The sequence below is a fragment of the Malaclemys terrapin genome, chromosome 1 (genome assembly GCF_027887155.1).
Source record: "Malaclemys terrapin pileata isolate rMalTer1 chromosome 1, rMalTer1.hap1, whole genome shotgun sequence".
NCBI lineage: Eukaryota > Metazoa > Chordata > Testudines > Emydidae > Malaclemys > Malaclemys terrapin.
In genome coordinates, this window is record NC_071505.1 from 3,090,141 (window position 1) to 3,112,474 (window position 22,334).

At 50.2% G+C, this 22,334-nt stretch overlaps 1 long non-coding RNA gene across 1 annotated transcript; it reads right to left on the minus strand.

Moving 5' to 3' along the window:
* Positions 1-14,002: 14,002 nt before the first annotated feature.
* LOC128834435 (uncharacterized) lies at positions 14,003-22,115 on the minus strand. Its single transcript, XR_008444425.1, has 4 exons — positions 20,205-22,115; positions 19,238-19,347; positions 15,493-15,704; positions 14,003-14,565 (listed from the first exon to the last, which is right to left on the minus strand). It is a non-coding gene; the product is annotated as an uncharacterized LOC128834435 (long non-coding RNA).
* Positions 22,116-22,334: the final 219 nt, after the last annotated feature.

Genomic DNA, 22,334 nt, shown 5'->3' on the forward strand with positions numbered 1-22,334 from the left:
AAGTCAGCACCAACTAAAATTTCACACAGACAATGACTTGTTTATACTGCTCTACATACTAAACACTGAAAGGTAAGTACAGTATTTCTATTCCAATTGATTAGTTTTATAGTTCTACGGTAAAAAGTCAGCAATATTTCCGTACTAGTGTGCTGGGACACTTTTGTATTTTTATGTCTGATTTTGTCAGCAAGTCGTTTATAAGTGAGGTGTAACTTGGGGCATGCAAGACAAATCCGCCTCCTGAAAGGGGAACAGTCTGGAAAGGTGGCGAGCCCCTGGTCTAGGTGAATGCCAAGCTGTAACAGGCGGATGTGACACAAAGGAGTGGGAGAATGAATGAGGTAACCACAACCCAGCCTGATTTCACGGGGACTGGCTGGGTGCACAGGACGCCTCACTGCCAGCCTACGGTTCACGCAAACTGGAGCAGAGTCCTGCCAGCTGGGCTGAAAACTAGCGTAAGGGCCACAAGGGAGGGGTGATGATCACGGCCGTGTACTGACATGACCCAGCCGCCCCTCTGAGCCATCCTCAGACCTCGCATCTTCCGGAGTATTCTGGGAGGGGGCCCTTCGGGGATGCGTAACATGGGCGGGGGCAGGGGATAGCTCAGTGAGATTCAGCCAGGACCCCCCTGGGGGGATATAATCCAACCCCCCCAGACTGAGCAGGAATTCACACCACAAACGTACATACACTGGGCTGTATGGTAAGTGCTCCGGGCCCAGCAAGCACGGGAATTCCTGCTGTTAAAGGCGCAAGGTGGGGGCACTGTACTGTGCAAATCAGGATGTGCGGAGAGCCTGGGGGGTGGGGTCTGCACAGAGCAGCAAAAAGACCCGGCCCAGCTCTGAGCTGGCATTGCAGAGGCTGCCCACCCTGGATCAGGGAGAGGACAGCCCCTCTCGGTCCAGTTCTGGGGAGGAGCTCCCACTCTCCTGGGGATCCTGCACTCGGCTCTGGCCCCTCCAGAAGTATACTGACAAACTGGGGGGAATTCAGAGAAGAGCCACCCTAAAGCACCAGGGTATGGGAGGGCTGATTTACGGTGAGAACCGCATGACAGCGTCTGATCCGAAGCCGAGGTAGTCAACAGCCTGGGGTTTGGGTCACACCCTTACTCATGACAAAACCCTGAAGAACAGAGCGTGGGGAACAATTCCAAACACCCCCCCCCCCCCCGCAAGGGGTTAATGCGTCTTTTCCCTCTCGGATTTCTCCGACTCCGTCAGCCCGACCAGAGCGAGGGGGGGAAAGGAGACAGGAGGGTCAGTTCCCTGTGCTAGGGCCCAGCCTGCTGCTGAATCACATGGGCAGGCACCCGCTCTGGAATCCTCCAGGGGGTGGGGAACACGGCGCCCTGCCCCCCCCTTCAGATTCCACTCTTAATCTGGCAGGAGACAAGCTCCGTTCCCCATGCACCCCTGGCAATTCTTTCGCTGCGTTCCCGCCGGCCAGACCGCCGGCTGGAGAGACGGGCCCGTCAATCACGCGCCCGCCACAGCAAAGCCGGGGAGACATCAAAGATCTCCCGCTTGCGGGGCCTGAACCCTTCCAGCCGAAGCTGACAGACTTGGAAACTGCCAGTCCCAGAGACGGGGGAGGGTGGGCGATTGCTCCTCGTTGCCTTTATTTCTGCAGGCTCCGTTTTCCAAGTCGCCGGCCCGGATTAATTCATCTTTGCTGAGAGCTTGGAAGAAGAAAGGCCCCACGGAGCTACTGAGGGGTCTTATTGTGTTATTCTCTCTCCTGCTCCCGGGTCCACTCAGGGTATGTCTACACTGCACACTAAGCCCAGGGTCTGGCTCTGGATTGAGACCCAGCCCCACTTCTGTCCACACACAAATCGGACTTGGGTCAGCAAGCGCTCAGGACCCAGGTCCTAGGCCCCGGCTAGCATAAGCGCTGACTCTGTGGGTGCTCTGGGTCTGGAGCACCCTCGGAAAAAAAATAGTGGGTGCTCAGCACCCACCAGCAGCCCCACGGATCAGCTCCTCCCCCTGCCCCCCAGGCCTCCCGCTCATCGGCAGCTCCGCTGATCAGCTCCTCCCCCTCCCCCCAATCCTCCCGCTCGTCGGCGGCTCTGCCAATCAGCTCCTCCCCTCCCCCCAGCCCTCCCGCTCGTCGGCGGCTCTGCCAATCAGCTCCTCCCCTCCCCCCAGCCCTCCCGCTCGTCGGCGGCTCTGCCAATCAGCTCCTCCCCTCCCCCCAGCCCTCCCGCTCGTCGGCGGCTCTGCCAATCAGCTCCTCCCCTCCCCCCAATCCTCCCGCTCATTGGCGACTCCACCAATCAGCTTCTCCCCTCCCCCCAGCCCTCCCGCTCATTGGCGACTCCACCAATCAGCTTCTCCCCTCCCCCCAGCCCTCCCGCTCATTGGTGACTCCACCAATCAGCTTCTCCCCCTCCCTCCCAGTGCCTCCTGCAATCAATGTTCAGCGGCATTCGGGGGGCGCTGGAGGGGGAGGGGGCGGAGCGGGGGCAGGAAGAGGTGGGGGAGGGGGCAGAACAGGGCAGGGGTGGGAAGGGCTGGGGTCTTGAGGGAATGGGAGCGGGGCCTGGAGCGGAGCGGGGGTCAAGCAGTCCCGGGAACTGGGGAAGTCAGTGGGGAAGTCAGTGGTTGCTAGTCCTGCTGTGACTCGGGTCCAAGCCCTGTCGTTTTGCAGTGTGGATGCAGCTCAAGACACAGCCCCGAATCAGAAGGGTCGTGTAGTACAGCAGGGCTGCATTAGCAAGATCTGGTGCAGCCACTGTGAGCCCAGGTTTATAAGACAGTGTAGACGCTGAATCATGGGCCTGGAAACGCAGGGTACAGCTACACGCCGATAAAAAACCCGCTGCACCCATTGGCAGAGCCCGGGTCAGCTGACTCGGGCTCAAGGGCTTGGGCTGCTGGGCTAAAAACTGCCGTGTCGACATTTGGGCTCAGGCTGGAGCCGGGGCTCTGAGACTCCGTGAAGGGGGAGGGGCACAGAGACAGGCTCTGGCCCAAGCCCCAGTGTCGACACTGCGACACAGCGGGCGGCGGGTCTGTCATCGCAATGTAGACGTACCCACAGAGTCCACAAGTCTGGGTCCAGGCTTAGCACGCAGTGTAGATGTAGACGTACCCTAAGCTGCTGCCAGCCACCCTTGACTATCTGGCTCCTCTGTCCCCAGCACCCACTCTGTTAGTCCCTACACTGCAGCAGCACCCAGAGGTGCCAGCCGAGCTCGGGAAGCCATAGCCCTGGCTGTCAATTTTACATGGACGGTGTGACGGGTTCAGTCACAGAGACCCCCTTGGACTGTCACCTGATGTGCTGAGACTACCTCTGAGCCCATTTCCTCTGCCAGTTTGGGACTTCAGAACCCTGCCTTGTTGAGCCAGACATGCTAATCTGCTGCAACACAGACCCAGGGTCTGACCCATGCCCCCAAAGCTGCAGACTTAACTGAAAACAGCACAGCAAGTGCTCCGGTCTCCGGCACCCAGACACCCAGCTCCCAATGGGGTCCAAACCCCAAATAAATCCGTTTTACTCTGTATAAAGCTTATACAGGGTAAACTCATAAATTGTCCACCCTCTATAACACTGATAGAGAGATATGCACAGCTGTTTGCCCCCCCCAGGCATTAATCACTTACTCTGGGTTAATTAATAAATAAAAGTGATTTTATTAAGTATAAAAAGTAAGTAGGATTTAAGTGGTTTCAAGTAATAACAGACAGAACAAAGTGAATTACAAAGCAAAATAAAACAAAACACGCAAGTCTAAGCCTAATACATGAAGAAACTGATTACAGATAAATCTCACCCTTAGAGATGTTCCAATAAGCTTCTTTCACGGACTAGACTCCTTCCTAATCTGGGTCCAATCCTTTCCTCTGGTACAGACCTTGTTAATTCCAGCTCAGGAGGTAAGTAGGGGATCTCTCATGACTGGCAGCCTTCTTTGCTCTGTTCCACCCCCTTTTATAACTTTGGCACAAGGCGGGAATTCTTTGTCTCTCTCTTGGTTCCCACCCCTCCTTCTAAATGGAAAAGCACCAGGTTAAAGATGCATCCGAAGAAGTGGGCTGTAGTCCACGAAAGCTTATGCTCTAATAAATTTGTTAGTCTCTAAGGTGCCACAAGTACTCCTGTTCTTCTTTTTGCGGATACAGACTAACACGGCTGTTACTCTGAAACAGGTTAAAGATGGATTCCTGTTCAGGTGACATGATCACATGTCACTGTAAGACCTCCTTCTTCATTACTTAGTAGCTGGAAGATACCCACATAGGAAGGCTTGCAGATAAACAAAACCCATTCACAGTTCGTTGATTCTGAAGCACCCTTAATGGCTTTCACTTAACATGTTTACATTAGTAATACAAGTTTATCTCTTATTCTCCTAACTTCAGATATAGAAATAATACATGCAAACAAATAGGATGACCACACTCAGTAGATCATAAGCATTGTAATGATACCTTACATGAGACCTTTTGCATGAAGCATATTCCAGTTACATCATATTCACACTTATTAATATATTTCCATAAAACATATGGAGTGCAACGTCACAGATGGTGCCCAGATAACCCGGTGATGGGCAGCAGGCTAGAGCCCTCCAATAGACAGGTTGTGCTCGATGCTGACCATAGACTCATAGACTCATAGACTTTAAGGTCAGAAGGGACCATTATGATCATCTAGTTTGACCTCCCGCATGATGCAGGCCACAAAGCCGTCCCTACCCTTTCCCTTGACTCTGCTGTTGAAGTCCCCAAATCCTGCGGTTTAGAGACTTCAATTAGCAGAGAATCCTCCAGGTAGCAACCCCTGCCCCATGCTGTGGAGGAAGGCGAAAAACCTCCAGGGCCTCTGCCAATCTACCCTGGAGGAAAATTCCTTCCCGACCCCAAATATGGCGATCAGTAGAACCCCGAGCGTGTAGGCAAGATTCTCCAGCCAGACCCTCATTGGCCATTATACTATTTACCAGCGATGGCACGCTGTTCCTTGACTAAAATCATATTATCCTATTAAACCGTTCCCTCCATAAACTTATCTAGCTTAATCTTAAAACCAGACAGGTCCTTCGCCCCCACCTAAGACACTTAGGCTTTGTCTAGGCTAGGAAGAGCCACTCAGTTCAGGCTGGGCTTAGCTAACTCAAGCTAGCTAAACCCAGGCACTTTTCCTAGGGTAGAGCAGTGGTTCCCAAACTGGGGTTCGTGAACCCCTGGGGGTTTGTGAAATGTTACAGGGGGTTCTCAGGAAAAAATTCTCGAATGGCGGACAGAGCTGTCCCTAGGGACCCTGGGTAGCATGGGGCCAGCAGCCCGGAGCCCCTGGACTTCCAAGAGCTAAGCAGATCAAAGCAAGCCTATCTATCACACTGAGGAGATTTAAACTCCAAGACTCCTTATAAGAAATGGAAAGGGAGGTGGATATTTTTTGCTGTTTTTAAAATGAAATCGGCAGCTAGTATTGTTTTTAAAATTATTACGAAGAACAAGTTTAAGCTTTGTTGTAACGTGCGTTGTTGGCCTGGACTGCTCAAGCCCTGAATGCTTGTGTAGGAGGAACTCTGAGTTGGCTTCTTAAATACCTTCATGCTGTTTCACATCTGATACTCCTTGATGAAAAGTAGGAGCCTTGTCTTATAACAGGCTTATTCAAAGTGATACAAGCTACGAAAGTGAGATCTTGGAAGAGTGTTGCTGTTTTCATAATGTAATACAAATCCTGTCATGATACATAATAATTAATAATAAATTGTGTGTAATAAGCCTGTCATAAAAACAAATTTTATATTTCCAAGATCACGGCTTTTATAATTTATACTCAGGTGAAGGAGAAAATCCCTGGAAATAGTCATTTTTAGGAGGGGGTTTGCGAGACTTGACATTTTATTGAAAGGGGTTCACAGGTTGTTAAAGTTTGGGAACCACTGGTTTAGAGGATCAAGTTTTAGTCTACACGTCCCAGTCTAAATAGACAAGCCACAGGGTGAGAGAAAGGAAGTGTCATGCACAGCCGGGAAATTGAGGCCTGGCGCTATTAAGGGATGGCCCTGGGTCACATGGGCAGGCTGAGGCAGAGCAGAGAGACTCCCCGGCTCCTCCAAGACCCAGTGCGGTGCTTTCACCACCAGGCCCGCCTTCCCTTTTGCAGGTTGTACGTGGAAGCAAAGAATTCAGAACCAGAGCCCTATGTTTTCCACAGGACCCTTGCCTCTTCCCCAGCTCTCTCCCCAAGTCGTCCCACCTGCCTGCACCCTTGGCTCCTCATCCCAGTCCCTATCCACCCCCCCATCAACTCCCTATCCCAACCCCCCCGCTTCCAGCTCAGCGTCCCAGACCCCTACCTCTACAGCTCCTCCTAGTCCCTGTCTCACCTGGCTTCTCATCCCAGCGCCCACCCCCCATTCCCATGTTCCATTCTGCCCTCCAGAATCCGCCCCCGGCCAGGGCCCTCAGCCCTCCGCATTTCAGTCAGACTCTTCCCCCCGCCTAGCCCCTAGCAGAGAAGCACATGAGACGTGAGGCTCCCAGCTCTCAGTTCTTGGCCCCTGGCAGCCGGAGGTGCAATTGCCGGGATCTGCAGCCCTGAGACGGCACATGCTGAGTGTGGACCCGTTAGGGTTACCATATCTAACAAATAAAAAAAGAGGACCCTCCACGGGCCCTGGCCCTGCCCATTTCCCCACCCCCAGCCCCGCCCCAATTCCGCCCCTTCCCCACCTTAACTCCGCCCCCTCCTCCCTCCCACTCTCAGCCATGCGGAAAGGGCTGCCCGAGCGCTACTGGCTTCACGGTTTGCCGAGCAGCCCCCAGACCCTGCGCCCCCGGCTGGTGCTTCCCCAGCGCAGCTGGAGCCCGGGAGGGGAAGCGCCCAGCCGGGGTGCAGGGTCTGGAGGCTGCCCGGCAAACCGTGAAGCCGGTAGCGCTTGGGCTTCGGGCAGCCCCCTTGCCTCCGGACCCTGCGCCCCCAGCCGAACACTTCCCCTCCCGGGCTCCGGCGGCGCAGGGTCTGGAGGCACGGGGGCTGCCCGAAGCCGGTAGCGTTCAGGCAGCCCGGCTCTTAAACAGAGCCGAAGAGTCAGGGGAGGAGCAGAGCCGCCGCGGGAGGGGAAGTGCCTGGCCGGCATTTTCCCGGACATGTTCGGCTTTTTGGCAATTCCCCCCAGACGGGGGTTTGAGTGCCGAAAAGCCGGACATGTATGGGAAAAAGAGGACGTATGGTAACCCTAGGACCCGTGTGAGAGCCAGGGGTGGGCCACGCTTACAGGACAGAGGGCATCTCTAGTGAATCGAACTGCTAGAGTCTAGCAAGTCTCTACTGAGCTTGTGCGAACTGACATTTTTCAAAAAGCAACAGAGGGTCCTGTGGCACCTTTGAGACTAACAGAAGTATTGGGAGCATAAGCTTTCGTGGGTAAGAACCTCACTTCTTCAGGTGCAAGTCTTGCATCTGAAGAAGTGAGGTTCTTACCCACGAAAGCTTATGCTCCCAGTACTTCTGTTAGTCTCAAAGGTGCCACAGGACCCTCTGTTGCTTTTTACAGATTCAGACTAACACGACTACCCCTCTGATACTTGACATTTTTCAGAGGCTCCTAACTTGGCCCCAGTTGGGTGAGTTTTCATGGGAATGGCAAAAGGCACCTTCCTGATGCCAAAGTGACACCCCTGCAAATTTCAGGCCCCCCTCTCCAGAGCATGGAGTCACTAAAACTTCTCAGTAAAATGGTTGAGAGAAGGTGGGTTTTTTTAAAAAAACATGGGCCAAACACGGTGTTTTCCCCTGACCTCGTTCTCAAAATGGCTGAGCCGTTTTAGCTGAATTCCCCAGAACATATCAGCCCCAGGCAGACCCCCAGCGTGGGCAATTTGTGATCTCTGGTGTGTGGAGTTTCACTGCGGAGGAGCAACGGCTGATATTGCTCTGTTCGAAGAGCTTTGCCCTCAGATCAATCTGTGGTATTATTACTTACTGTATTGCCGTATGATTTCGGCTGGCTGAGTAGAAAGCCAAGGCCCTCCGGAGGGTTACATTTGGCAAAGTGATAAGCAGCTGTAAAGCGGGTCGTAACGTCAGAAGTAGCCGGGAACCTTAACTAGAGGCATGGCTACCTGTAAGGGAGTAAGTCCCGATCTGCCCCCACAACCCATTCGCTGGCTGGACTCATGGGCAGCGGGTAATGGAGGCTGGGGGAGGCGGGGCTCAGAGCTCCACTCTGGGCTGCCGGGCTCAGGACTTGGCCCGGGCCAGCTCCGGGCTGCTCTGGGCACCGTGGGCTGGTGGGATGGCTGGGTGGAAGGGGTGGGGTGAGGGTGGGGCCTCAGGCAGAAGGGGTGGGGGCGAGACCTTGGGCGGAAGAGGTGGGGCAGGGGGTTAGCCTCCCCAAACGCGGGGTGCACGTGCTGCCCATGGCCGAACTCCTAGCCTTGGTGTCAGGGATAGGGCTGATAACGCCTGAAGCAAAGAGGACATGGACCTGGGAAATGGCCTGCTCCCCACCTGGATATTAACAACCCTTTGAACACCAGGTCTACGGTATCTCCAGCAACGCCTCCCTAGCATTCGGGTTTGGCTGGCAGCCAGGGTCTGCAGGGCTAGAAGGAAATATTCCCAATTCCTGTCTGCTTTTTGTTCTGCTGAATAGCTCCCAGTCAGCCGACTGTAGTGAAATTAATTCAATCTCCCCCAATCACGGCAGCGCCAGCTAGCTCAGCATGACAGCTCCGGTGGCAGCGTTCCAAGGGAGCTCCCATGCTCCGCACTGGCTCAAGCCCCTCCCAGGTGCTGGGGAACGGCTGGGCCCACACCCGGAGCTAAGGTACTTTTCTTCTCGGTGGAAAATGGGTTTTGGCCAAGGTAACATTTTTGCAGAAAATTTTCACTTTTGTCAACGTTCTTCCATTTTTTACAATAAAAAAATAAATATTTGAGTAAAAATGTTTAGTTTTGGATAAAAATGTTCAGGTTTTTTTGATTTTCTAATCCAAACTTTTTTTTTTAAACCAAACCCCAGTTTTGGAGAACCCATGTATTTGTTTATTTAACCAAAAGAGTTTGCAGGATTATTTTTTTTAATTCCTACTAGAAAATTCCCATTGCCCAAGCAGCTCCAGTAGCAGGATTTCTAGGGTGCCTTTCACTTCCTAAATAGGCATCTTTATCTAGGGAACAGCCTTCTAGCAGGGAACCCATGTGACGGTTCTCGGGGCACCCAGGATTTTGAGTCTCCTTGTTACCCTCCTGCCACCCACATGAGAGCGTCTTGCCTGGACGTCAGCTCCTTGACCCCATCCGCATGCATTCTCCTCTGGGTTATGCCAGCCCTGTTCTCACCATGCAGGCTAAAGGTAGGTGCACCCCAGGCCCTGAGCCCCTTTGAATTGTTCCCCTGTGACCTCCAGCCCCTGACACTGGCTCCTCACAGAAATCCCAGATCCTCTGCCCTAAAAGGAGCAGTGTGCCTCAGTTTACCAGTTTTACTGTAACCCACTGTTCCCATAAACCACGCCACACTTGTGAGCACTTAGCATAAAACAAAAGTAGGGGTATTTAAGGAAGGCTAAAGATTGCAAGCTTTTTTAACCTGGGCTCGCTCAGCCTGTGGGGTCCCCACGGATCAAAGCTGCCATGAGCAAGAAGTGAATGGGCTCTGGAGACTGAACTGCCTTAAGGAGGGGGGGGGCATCCAGGTGAGGCATGCTGGTGGGGGGCAACGTGTCAGGGAAGCTCTGACTGCCGCTTCCAAGGCTGGGCCTGGTCAGGAGGTGGAGGATCCAGGGTGTTTCATAAAGTCTAAGACCAACAGATCATCTCTTCTGACTGTCTGTCTAGCACAGGCCGCGACATTCCACCCAAATCCCTCTCCGCTGAGCCCTGTGACGTCAGCTAAACTAACGCCTTCCAGTCCCCAGGAAACCAAACTGTTGTGTGGTACAGGCAGGTCACACGTGCAGAAAGTCTTTGATTAAACCCAAAGGCCGAATGGAATTTACACAATTGCTCCACACGCGTCCAACAGTCTAAAACCCAGCAGTCACCACACCCACTTACCAGTTCAGTATACTTACAAACAGGCCGGACTTGGGGACGACCTGCTGTGCCCGGTGTGATCAGGTCAGGCCTGACAAAGCACCTTCACATTCACAGCTCTCTTTAGACACCCCCGCTAACTTGCTAGCTTTAGCAAAACGCCAGTTTGAAGCAGTTCAGCCTTGCTCCTTCCCTTCTGCCAAGGCCTCCTGTCTTATCTCCTCCCCCATCCACCTGGCTTACCAGCAGAACCGTGGGAAGGTTTACGCTTGTTTCTTTTAAGATAGTTTTTTTCCTTTGTCTTATTACTGCAGCTTTTCACTTGAGCAGTCCAAACGGCTTCCCCACACTATAAGCAATATTACTTATTATTCTCATGATCTTCTTCTACGTGTTGATTGGGGCCTTTTCCGTACTAGCCACAAACAGATATTATTTTCTTAACCAAACTTAAGCTAATCTTAAATAATTATCTCTACATTTCCCTCCTTAAAACCCTATATACCGTATGGACTTTCTAACATTAAGAATTTCAAACATATTTCTGGTTTTGATTTTGCAACATTTTGTACAACCAATAAACTCGACAATGCAAAATCAGAAGAACATTTACCACAATCACATTGGTAACTCCTGAAGCTTTGATTGAAATCTTCACCGTGGATGTAGACCCACTTTGTAAACTTGTTCCCACCAGGAAGGGCTAGGTAACTACTAAATTCCCTGTTCCTGCCTATTAAGCTTTTACGAGCCAAGTTCAAGGGAGGAATAAGAACATAAGAACGGCCAGACTGGATCAGACCAAAGGTCCATCCAGCCAAGTATCCTGTCTGCCAACAGTGCCCAGTGCCAGGTGCCCCAGAGGGAATGAACAGAACAGGGAATCATCAAGTGACTATCCCCTCTCGCCCATTTCCAGCTTCTGGCAAACAGACGCTAGGGACACCATCCGAGCCCATCCTGGCTAATAGCCATTGATAGACCTATCCTCCATGAATGTCTCTAGTTCTTTTTTGAACCCTGTTATAGTCTTGGCCTTCACAAGATCCTCTGGCAAGGAGTTCCACAGGTTGAGGAATAGGATGCTCAGACTTGGGTACCGCTTTTAAAGCGTCCTCCTGTAATCTGAATTCAGCCTGTAATTCAGTTCCATTATGAAAAATGTGTCTGGGATGTAAGATCTTTCCACCTATCAGCGCAGTGAATTCAGGTGTGAGACAAGACATCGGCCAATCAGAATAACCATCTTTGGATCTGCACCGAAAGTGGCTACTTCCAGCCACCACCCTCTATTTACCATTCCCAGAATAGGCCGTTTGCCTTTCCTTACTTCCCCAGCCTCTCAGCCGCACTGGACAGTTTGGAGATTGAACCCACATGTCGGCAACTGTCTGCAAGACATTTCACCTGCACCTGTCGGTGTCTTCCAGGTGTGGCCAACGGGACAAGTGTATAAAATCATGGCTGGTGTGGAGAAAGTAAATAAGGAAACGTTATTTACTCCTTCTCATAACACAAGAACTAGGTGTCACCAAATGAAATTAATAGGCAGCAGGTTTAAAACGAACAAAAGGAAGTATTTCTTCACACAACGCACAGTCAACCTGTGGAACTCTTTGCCAGAAGATGTTGTGAAGGCCAAGACTATATAACTGGGTTCAAAAAAGAACTAGATAAGTTCCTGGAGGATAGGGCCATCAATGGCTATTAGCCACGGTGGACAGGGATGGTGTTCTTAACCTCTGTTTGCCAGACGCTGGGATTGGGCGACAGGGGATGGATCACTGGATGATTCCCTGTTCTGTTCATTCCCTCTGGAGCACCTGGCATTGGCCACTGTCGGAAGACAGGATATTGGGCAAGATGGACCTTTGGTCTGACCCAGTATGGCTATTCTTCTGTACTTACGTGCGGGGCTTTCCAGACCTTATCTGGCAACAGTATGGAGGAGAAACTAATTCTTTTCAAGCCTTATGGGTTGCAGTGTCTTCCTGGTCTCCTACAGGTGCTATTCTAACAAGGGTTTGAATGATCTGGTGTTCTGCGATTGCTGGGGTGGCTAGCGTGAACGGGATAAGGAGTCCTGTATTCTTCCCACAATTAACCCCATTGCACTGGACCCATGCGAGGTTTTGCTGTTGTTGTTATTTTAGACCAGTCAATATGATCTTTGCCACACCAAGTTGTCCATTTCTCTGGGGTGATAAAAGCGGGTGATTTACTGTGTTCTATATCAGGGAGAGTGGCTTTGATTTTGTCTAGTGCATACCCCTGTCCACAGAACGTGTCATGGCCCTGGTGACTGCCCTGCTTCGATGATTAACAACATTATGCACATTAGATACATGCAGAAGTTCTTGGTTCAGGAGTTCTTTGCTTTGCTCATTCTTTGGGCTAAGTATGTCCCAGCCAGCTAGTGTTTGAAAGTTTGATCGTGCTCCCCCAGGGTCTCAATGCCCTCCTGGTTCCAGATTATGCTCCGGCTCCAAACCATCCTGTTATATCACTAGTGGATCGGTGCCACTGGCTTCACCTTTGAATTGATTCAGGTGCCTTTGCCTATGTGTAACCCTTCTGCCAGGTGGAGCCGGCAGCAACCAGGGCCAGGTTCAATATCTAGGGGTTCCTTTCCATCGATACAACACAGAACTGGCTCGAGCCCCCACCCAGTTGTGACGTTGTGCAGTCTATATGGTTTTATAAAAACTTGATAATAAGTCAATATAATGTAACTGAGATAGTTTTAGAGAAAATACGGTAATAAGTGAATGTAAGTAACTGGGATATGCCTCATGCAAAAGGTCTCTTGTAAGGTATCATTACAAAGCTTATAATCTACTGAGTATGATCATCTGATTTGTATAAATGTACCACTCTTGTATCTAAAACTAGAAATATAAAATATAACTCTGAGGGCCTATTGTAATTGGGTAAAGTGTGGACCATTAATGATGGTTTGGAATCTTGATGACTCCCATTGTCTGCAGATGGCTGTATTTACCTGTGAGTCTTCCTGTATATGTGTGTGCTGGCAAGTGAGTAATGAAGTCTTGCAGTGACATGTGATCATGTCACCTGAACTGGAATCCATCTTTAACCTGGTGCTTTTCCAGTGAGGGGGGGTGGAAACCCAGAGAGACAAAGAGTTCCCGCCTTATGCAAAAGATATATAAAGGGGGGAAGAGAAGAGAGAGGAAGAGGAGCCATTATGAAGAATCCCCTAGCTATCACCTGAGCTGCAACAAGAGCTGCACCAGGGGAAAGAATTGTGCCCAGGCCTGGAAGGTGTCCAGTCTGAGAAAAACTTACTGAAGCATCTCTGAGGGTGAGATTATCTGTATTCAGTTTGATTAGGCATAGATTTGCGCATTTTATTTTATTTTGCTTGTGACTTACTTTGTTCTGTCTGTTACTACTTTGAACCACTTAAATCCTACTGTCTGTATTTAATAAAATCACTTTCTATTTAGTAATTCACTCAGAGTATGTATTAATACCTGGGGGAGCAAACAACTGTGCATATCTCTCTATCAGTGTTATAGAGGGCGAACAATTTATGAGTTTGCCCTGCATAAACTTTATGCAGGGCAAAACGAATTTATCTGGGTTTAGACCCCATTGGAAGTTGGGCATCTGAGTGCTAAAGACAAGCACGCTACTGCGAGCTGTTTTCAGGTAAACTTGCAGCTTTGGAACAAGTGATTCAGACCCTGGGTCTGTGTCTGGAGCCAGACGGGAGTGTCTGGCTCAGCAAGACAGGGTGCTGGAGTCCTGAGCTGGCAGGGAAAACAGAAGCAGGGGTAGTCTTTGCACATTGGGTGGCAGCTCCCAAGGGGGTTTCTGTAATCCAACCCGTCACACCAGTAACATGGGAAAATTACCCACCACCCCTTGGTGCCTCTGCGAGGCCATACTTCCCTGCTCGCAAGCACAGAGTCTGAGTGTAGAAAAGAAAATTTTAATGAATGGAGGGAAGTCACCTGGCATTAATTAGGGAAAATCCCACAAACAGGATTCATAAACATAACACTGTGAGCAGGACGCCCACCCCAGAGTGCCAGGGGCAGAGTCGTCTGTCTCATGTTCTTGAGTTCTACAACCAAAAGTTCCTTTTCTGTGCCTCTCTCCGCTTCCTCTCCACACCCCACTCACGGGGGTTGTCCTTGGTCAGAGAGGACCCAGGGTTCAGAGGTGCATCTGTGTGAGTTCACCTCGCACCCGGGGAAGAAGGCACCTTGCTTGCTCTGCATCTGAGCACTTGCTTCAGCTGGCCGCCTCGCCAGCAGCTGCTCCTCGCCGCCTAGCTGGCCCACCAGCCATGGTTCCTCTCTGCTGGCCGTTCCGCCAGCCACGGTTCCTCTGCCTCGCCAGCGGTTTGTTCTGCTCACCGCTTCACCAGCCACTCGTTCGCCAGCCAACTATCAGTCATCTTCTGCTGCCACCTGCCACTTGGCTGTGACCTCTGCACATCCGTCTCAGTGATTTTCAGCTCTTCGCAGGCTGGGCAGAGACACGGTCCCACCACAACTGATTTCAGTTCTGATGGAGCATTTAAAATAACGAAGAGGCACATAATGAAGCCTATTTAGCTCTTTCTTTGAGCAGTGGGGAGGAATGGGGTAAACCAGTGGGGGGGGGACCCCCTAGGGCGAGTTCACACCTCCTGGCTAGAACACCTGTCCCCACCCCTTTTACTTTCACGGGCTCTGGCATTCAAGCCCCTGGTTTAACAAGGTCCTTTCGGCTGAGGGTGGTCCCCTCATTTGGGACAGGTTAAGCACAGTTCTGCTTCCTTTCATTCATACAATAATGCCACCCCATTGATAACAGCATTTCACTATCCCTACACTCAGTACTAAAGTGATTTGTAACCCAACACCAGCCCAAGTGGATTACTTGAGCAACACCGCTCTACCTGCTGGATATCTAAGCAGAGAAGGTGTGTTCATATAAATGCAGTTTGCGCCTGAAGTCTCTCCCCCTTCTAGCTAGCTGTCAGGGGAGAATTCATCCATTCTTTCAGACTCCGCTTATATCTGCATTTCTATCGACAAAGTCTCTCCAGGAGTCCTTTATCATTGTGTGTGACAATTGGCCAAACCCTGGTGGACATAAACCCTTTGGCAAATGCAGTGAAGTCAAGCTGAACAGCACAGGTACATGTATAAATTGAACATAATTGAACAGCTCTTTAAGGGGCCTTAATACCCGTCCATTACTGGATCCTGCCTCCACTGTGGGGCATTGTGTTTTTTTTGCCAATGTACGGTATTTGTGCCACCCTTATGGCTACCTTCCCTGATGCCCTGTAGGGTACACATTACTAAACCCTTGTTTGATTAAATATTACAGGAAACACAAAACACGTGTAATGCCTCTCATGCCTAGCATGCACATATGGAAATCTGAAGGTACCATTCCCTAAATGGGGACTGATGCTACAATTATCAATTCTTATGCAATCACCTTTTTTTCGCTTGTCTTCAGGCCACTTGCAGAATGGTGTGCGATATCCAGTGGCATTGTTTATTTCACACCCTGACTGAGCTGGGCTCCGGCTGTCACTTCAATGACAGCGGCTTCCTCAGATCCCCAAATTCGGATTGTTATGTCTGCGTTTTATTGACGCGCCTTCTCCACCCACAATCACACCGGCCTCTCTGGACGCTACCAACAGCCTGAAAAACAAACCACGATTTCCGGTGCTGCCCTAGGCCATGCCTACACTAGCGCTTACGTCAGCAAAATTTTTGTCACTCAGGGGTGTGAAAAAACAACCCCCGGAGCAACATAATTTTTGCCGGCTTAAGCGCTCGTGTGCCCAGCGCTATCGGCGGGAGACGCTCTCCTGCTGATGTCGCTAGCACCGCTCCTTGAGCTGGTTTTATGATGTCGACGGGAGAGCACGATGCGGCGAACGAATGCGCTTGCAGCAACACAGCTGTATCGGTGCCGCTGTAAGCTCGAAGTGTAGACATGGCCTTAGTGGGAACAATTAACCAGGTTTAACTGGAGTAGCACGTAGCCATCGATCCTTGCTTTTAGGTCCTGCTTCTATTCGTACCAGAGCACTGCAGAGCTGCCTTCTTTGCATTATATAGCAGGGGCCTCACCACCTGGGTGCTGGAAACGGGTTTTTTCCGGGGTCAATAGTACCAGCACTCTGTCCTCTGGATTTTGGGCTTGTTGTTAAAGCATGCTCTTGTTTTTGGCATGATCCCATCCCTGCTACTCTGCACTACACACGCACATGACTTGCACCATTTTTTCCAGCGGTCTGACCCATTGTTCTGTGACCAACCCTTCCTTCATTAGGCGTGGCATGGGACCAGTGAACAAATGTTCTGGGAGTCTCATTTCTCGGCTTGTCATGGCAGTTAAAGGAGAGATCCTGGTTGGTTTCTTTTGGGTTCCCCTTAAAACCATAAGAATCACAGGCAATTTTCCATCCCAGTCTTTGCCTGGTTCACATACCACCTTCTCTCGCATCATTCTGATGGTTCTGTTTGGCCTTTCCACCGAGCCAGAAGCCTGGGGGAGATAAGGCTGGGATGATTTTGTTGGGGATTGGTCCTGCTTTGAGCAGGGGGTTGGACTAGATACCTCCTGAGCTCCCTTCCAACCCTGAGATTCTATGATTCTATGACTCTAAGGTATGTGAAATTTTTACTCTAGTCGCAGCATGACACAATCATCTTTCATCACCTTCCCCGTGAAGGTTGTTCCCCGGTTACTGTCTATGGTGTGGGGCATCCTCCAGAAAAGACAGGCTCCACTAAGAGTTTGGCTATAACACGAGCCGAGGCTTTTCCAGTAGGCAGGGCTTCTATCCATTTAGTAAAGGCATCAGCGATTACCAGTAAATGTTGGTTGCCTCTTCTTGTGCGGGGGCAACTCCCCTGTGTAGTTAATCTGCAATCTTTCCTGCGGTGCTGTGCCCGGGTAAATCCACAGTCTGTTTTCCCTGGTGGATTGTTTTTAGCACAAACCAGGCAATGGCTAACACGAATTGTTACATCTTTTTTACAGTCGGGCCACCCGGCTGCCTTATCAGTCACTGCTAAGTGGCATCACCACTTTGGTGGGCCCCCGACGGTATCTCATGCACCGATCGCAACATTTCCCTTTGAAGAGGCCGCAGAGGAATTCAAAGCGGGCAGGGATGCTGGAGTAATTTGTACAGTGGGGGTGCTGAGAGCCATTGAACCAAACTGTCTGATGGAAACCACTTCAAGCTAGGGGGTAGGGCAGCACCTCTCAGAGCGGGTAAGCTAAGTCATCCCCTTCACTGAGCACCAAGGAGCCATTTGCCATGGAACGGGTTTCGCGCCCTGTGCATTACTTTGTGTTAAGAGCAGATCCCCGTGGAGCAGCTTCTTGGAACGTTATTAAATCAAAGTGCTGGAGTGGGACCAGCCAGGACCGGATGAGCAGGGGGAGGGACCCACACTGGAGCTCGCAGCAGCTTCATCCACCCTGTGCTGTTTTCTTGCTGACTTCCCCATGTCTGGAGTGAACTTTTACCTTAACCGCAGACTCCGCTGACTCACCCCATTGATTCGTGAGTTCCCAGGCATAGGACAAAAGGGCTCGATAGCATCAAGGCTGGTGAGCTGCGGGCAAAATAAATTCATGCTCCACCAGGGGAGACACTCACTGAGAGGCGGAGCGTATCACACCTGCCGGCACTTGTCCTTAGGTACAGAGTGGGAATGCCGCTGTTACAGCAGCCAATTCTGCGTGCTGCCCTGTACTGCACAGATCCTGTGCCTAGGGTGACCAGATGTCCCGATTTTACAGGGACAGTCCCGAGTTTTGGGTCTTTTTCTTATATAGGCTCCTATTACCCCCCACTCCGTCCCGATTTTGCTGTCTGGTGACCCTACCTGTGCCTGAGGTCCCTTTTTGGTGATAGAACGACCCATCAACATAGGCTCTCAGCCCCTCAGGGTGCAGCCCTTCAGAATTTACTAGACAAAGGATACTTGAAGGGAGTATGAGCAGCGTACTGTTTTATGCGTCCCAACCCCCATCTAAAATGTGTCGAGGCCACCAAACAGGAAAGAAGTTTTTCAACTCCGTTCAGTATCCTGGATGCATACGCAATAGGGTTTTCTCTGTCCTGACAGTCCTGCATCCACGTAGCTGAAATGGCTGTGTCCCTGGTTGATACAAACAATCCAAAAAGTTTTCTCTAATCTGGGGTGCCAAGACCTGGCGCTTGTGTTAAAGCCTCTTTTAATGTGAGTTTTTTTTTACCCAGGAAAGCTTATGCCCAAATAAATCTGTTAGTCTTTAAGGTGCCACCAGACTCCTTGTTGTTTTTGTTGATACGGACTAACACGGCGACCCCCTTTTAATGTATACGCTGCTGGGGGCGGGGCCATTCCTACTCGACCTTTTATTGCAGGAGCTGGTAGAGACGTGCAGCGATTGCCTAGGCAGGGATGAAATCCTGACAAAAGCCCGTCACGCCCAGCTGAACCAGGGAGGGGCAGCTCCAAAATCACTTCACCCTTTTGTCTGTCTGCAGCTTGCTGGCTGGGTTGCAGGGGTAGACCCAGGAAGGAAACCTCCTGCAAACAGGGTTTCCAATACTTTTAAAGGGCTTCCTGTCAGCAGTGTGGCCCAGAATATCATCTCCATATTGCACAACATTTTCTGAACAGGTTTAACCTTAAACCACTAGCCGGATTTGTTTTCAATCGAGGGCATTTCAATCTATTAGTCAATTACTTAGTTTTAATACAATTCTTCTTCTTCATTTACACCACACCACCATGTAGCGTTTCACTCCCTAATAACATTGAATTTACGCCACAATCCATCGTAACGTTTGGAAAAGATTTATACCGGTTAAGGACCATTTCTGAAACGCACAGAGCTTTTTTGGTGCTGGGTTGGTTTCTGCTTCCGAAGCACACAGCCACCGGAAAAAGATTTGAATTAAGTAGCATGTTTTGGTCACCTTTCTTTTACCCCTTTTACATGTACATTGCACAGTCCAGGGGGAAATGCACATTCCTTCCAGCATTCAACTCCCATTTTTCTTTGCTATCACATTATATTAGCTACATCAATTTTCACAGGACGTGCAACTTTATTTTGTGCTTGCAGAGTTTCCACGGACCCGTATCAAAGTGACTGTCTGATTGCTCAGGGCCACCTTAAGGCTCCGTGTTCCTAACATTGCTTCTGTTGTGTAGCTCACCCCTGCCCTTGCTCCCGAGGGGCGCTGGCTTTGTCATTTTTCATTCTTCTCCTGGACGACTGCCACAGCTACAATCACGTCCTCTGGTCCTTAATTAGAAAGACGTTGAACTGTATAAAAGCAAAGGTTTACATGCTAAATAACGAACCCTGCAAACACTGGCTTAACCTGTGCTTGGCAAAAGTGTCTGTCAGTTCTGTAGCTTGGAATGAAAGATTTGGATAGATTTTAGTGGATTTTTTTTAAAGCCAATTTATTTCACACAGACATTTTACCTTTTCTTTTTAAATAGCTGGGGGTTTCTAAAATTAAACCCTGCGGCTCCTCGCTGGGCTGGAAACAGTTTATTATAAGAGACCAAAGAAATATTTTTAACTTGCTTGGCTTCGCCTGGCCAGCGGAGCCTCTGAACCTTTCTCTTTTCTAAAAATGGTTTGATGCTCCTGACGTTTTCCCTTTGTAAATTGCGAGTTAGGAGCTGAGGACACACTGAAGTTGCTCATGTTTCTAACCTGACATTTTATTTTGATATTTAAGCTTCAAATACGTTTTTATGCCGGTGCGAGAACTGTTCTGGCCTGGTGCTGGTAACTGCTGTATCCTAGCAATGTTTGGTTTTACTGCTGTTTTTCCTCCCTTGTCTGTCTCAGCTATCGGAGATGTCCGTGAGCTGATTGCTACACTGAGATTTGTCATGTTCCGACAGGCAGTATTTCTTCTGTAACGTACTAGATGATTTCTCCTTTTTTTCTTACAATCTGTTCTTTGGGCTGATCAACGCCCCTTGTGTTGCTCTTAATAATTTGCCTGCATGACTGTACCCAGGTTACATCCCCACACGGGTACACTGAGAAGCTGTCCAACCTCACAGAAATCCCTCTGTCCTTTTCAGTGATTTTGACTAAATCGCCCAGTCAAATGCTCTTGTCCCTCTGCCTGCAGCAGCCATTTTCAATTGATTACTCACAGGGCATTTCTTTGGGCAAAGAGTCCATGTTCCTTCGGAACGGCTGTAAAGGTTCCTGGGGAAAAAGGCAGAGTGGTGGTGATCTTACCACCTAACCTCCTGTTTGCATGTTCTGACTACCAGGGCTCCACCGAGCGTGACTGTCTCCGAGCTGTATTGCTATAACTGGGTTTCATTATTAAACCAAGCGTTTAACCCGTTATCACGCTCAGGATGACTTCTTCCAGTTTTTTAACATGTCCACAACCCCGGACTGTTTAGTTCCCCCTGAACTCTGAGGTGTGAATTTGTGCAAAAGCTACTTTGAACTCCGTGTGCTCGTTCTTTAAATCACTCATCTCCCAAAGTGACACACTCATCAGCTGATTTCTCTCCACGGCCCTGAGCTTAGTTTTGTGCTTTTTGCACTTATCCGTCAAGGTGGCGCACTTTGCTTGCAAAGCCTTAGCCACCAAGTGCAACACGGCTGCCTTAGGCTGGGCTTTCTTTACCCTGGGTGGGTTAAGAAGGCAGTGTTAATATTTGTCTTCAAGGTCACCTAGGGGTCTTATTCTTTAAAAGTTCAGTGGCACTCAACAGACCTCTGCTAAGAAGCTTTCCACACAGGTATCCAAAGTACCTTCCATCTCCCTTTTGCTATTGATTTGCTCGTTAGGAGAGAAATGATCGTGGCCCTGGCGGATAGGTCTCTATGCCTTCAGTCTGGGGCTTGAGAGCAACTGAAATGAATGCCAGTGGGGGTCCCTTCGTGGGTCCCCAGAACACTGGAATTATTGTCATTTAGGCAGGGTACTACCAGAACACTCATTTAATCATAAAGTCCTTGATTAAACCCAAAGGCCAAATGGCATTTATACAATTGCTCCACACAGGTCTAACAGTGTAAAACAAGCCGTCACTACGCCCAGCACAGTAACAAAGTGTTCACAACCACGTGTTCAGTATACTTACAAATGGGCTGGACTTGGGGATGAGCGTCTCAGCCTGCTGTGCCCGGTGTGATCAGGTCAGGCCTGACAAAGCACCTTCACATTCACAGCTCTCTTTAGACACCCCAGCTAACTTGCTAGCTTTAGCAAATCCCAGTTGGAACAGTTCAGCCTTGCTCCTTCCCTTCTGCCAAGGCCTTCCTTTCTTATCTCCTCCTCCCCCCTTACCATCAGACCCATGGGAAGGTTTTCGCTTGTTTCTTTTAAGACAGTTTCTCTTTGTCTTATTACTGCAGCTTTTCACTTGAGCAGTCCAAACGGCTTTCCCACACTATAAGCAATATTACTTATTATTCTCATGACCTTCCTTTATGTGTTGACTGGGGCCTTTCCCGTACTAGCCACAAACCATAAAGCAGATATTATTTTCTTAACCAAACTTAACCTGACTTTAATTAACTGTCCCTACAGGCAGAGACCAGGAGAGTCTGAGATGCCAGCAATGTCCAAGGTGTCTGTGGTGTCAGGAAGTGATTAGGTGAGACCTGCCCGGGTATCTTGACAGCTGACCCATGCTGCAGAGGAAGGTGAAAACCCCCGAAGTCCCTGCCACGCTGACTTGGGAGAAATTCCTTCCTGACCCCAAATCTGGGGCTCAGTTAGACTCTCCACATGTAAGCAAGACCCACCAGCCAGGTATGTAAGACAGAGGATGCTTTGCACCACCTCACAACACTGGTCCATCCCCGCCAGTATCCCATCTCTCATCATGGCCAACCTTTGATGCTTCACAGGAAGGCAACCTGCCACGCCCCACCCCACAATTACAACTGCGTATCGAGGGGGCAATTCCTTCCTGACCCCTGGAGGTAACCAGCTGAAGCCTAAAGAATGCGATTTAGACATTGTCATCATACACAGCCACGAGTGTTATGAGCACATTGAGGGATGGGGTGGCCACCCATCTAATGGTTGGTAGCTGGACCCCCCAAGGCCCTGCCCCCTGCTCTACCTCTTCCCTCAAGGCCCCCCCTCTGCTCCGCCTCTCCCCCCAAGGCCCCACCCCCACTCTGCCTCTTCCTCCCCAGATCAGGGCTTGTCAAATGGTACTGGGATGCACAAACCAGAACCCAGACTGTCTGGGTGAAAACTGGATGAGTGGCCACCCTATCAGGAGGGCAGTCCTGGCAACCCCACTCTC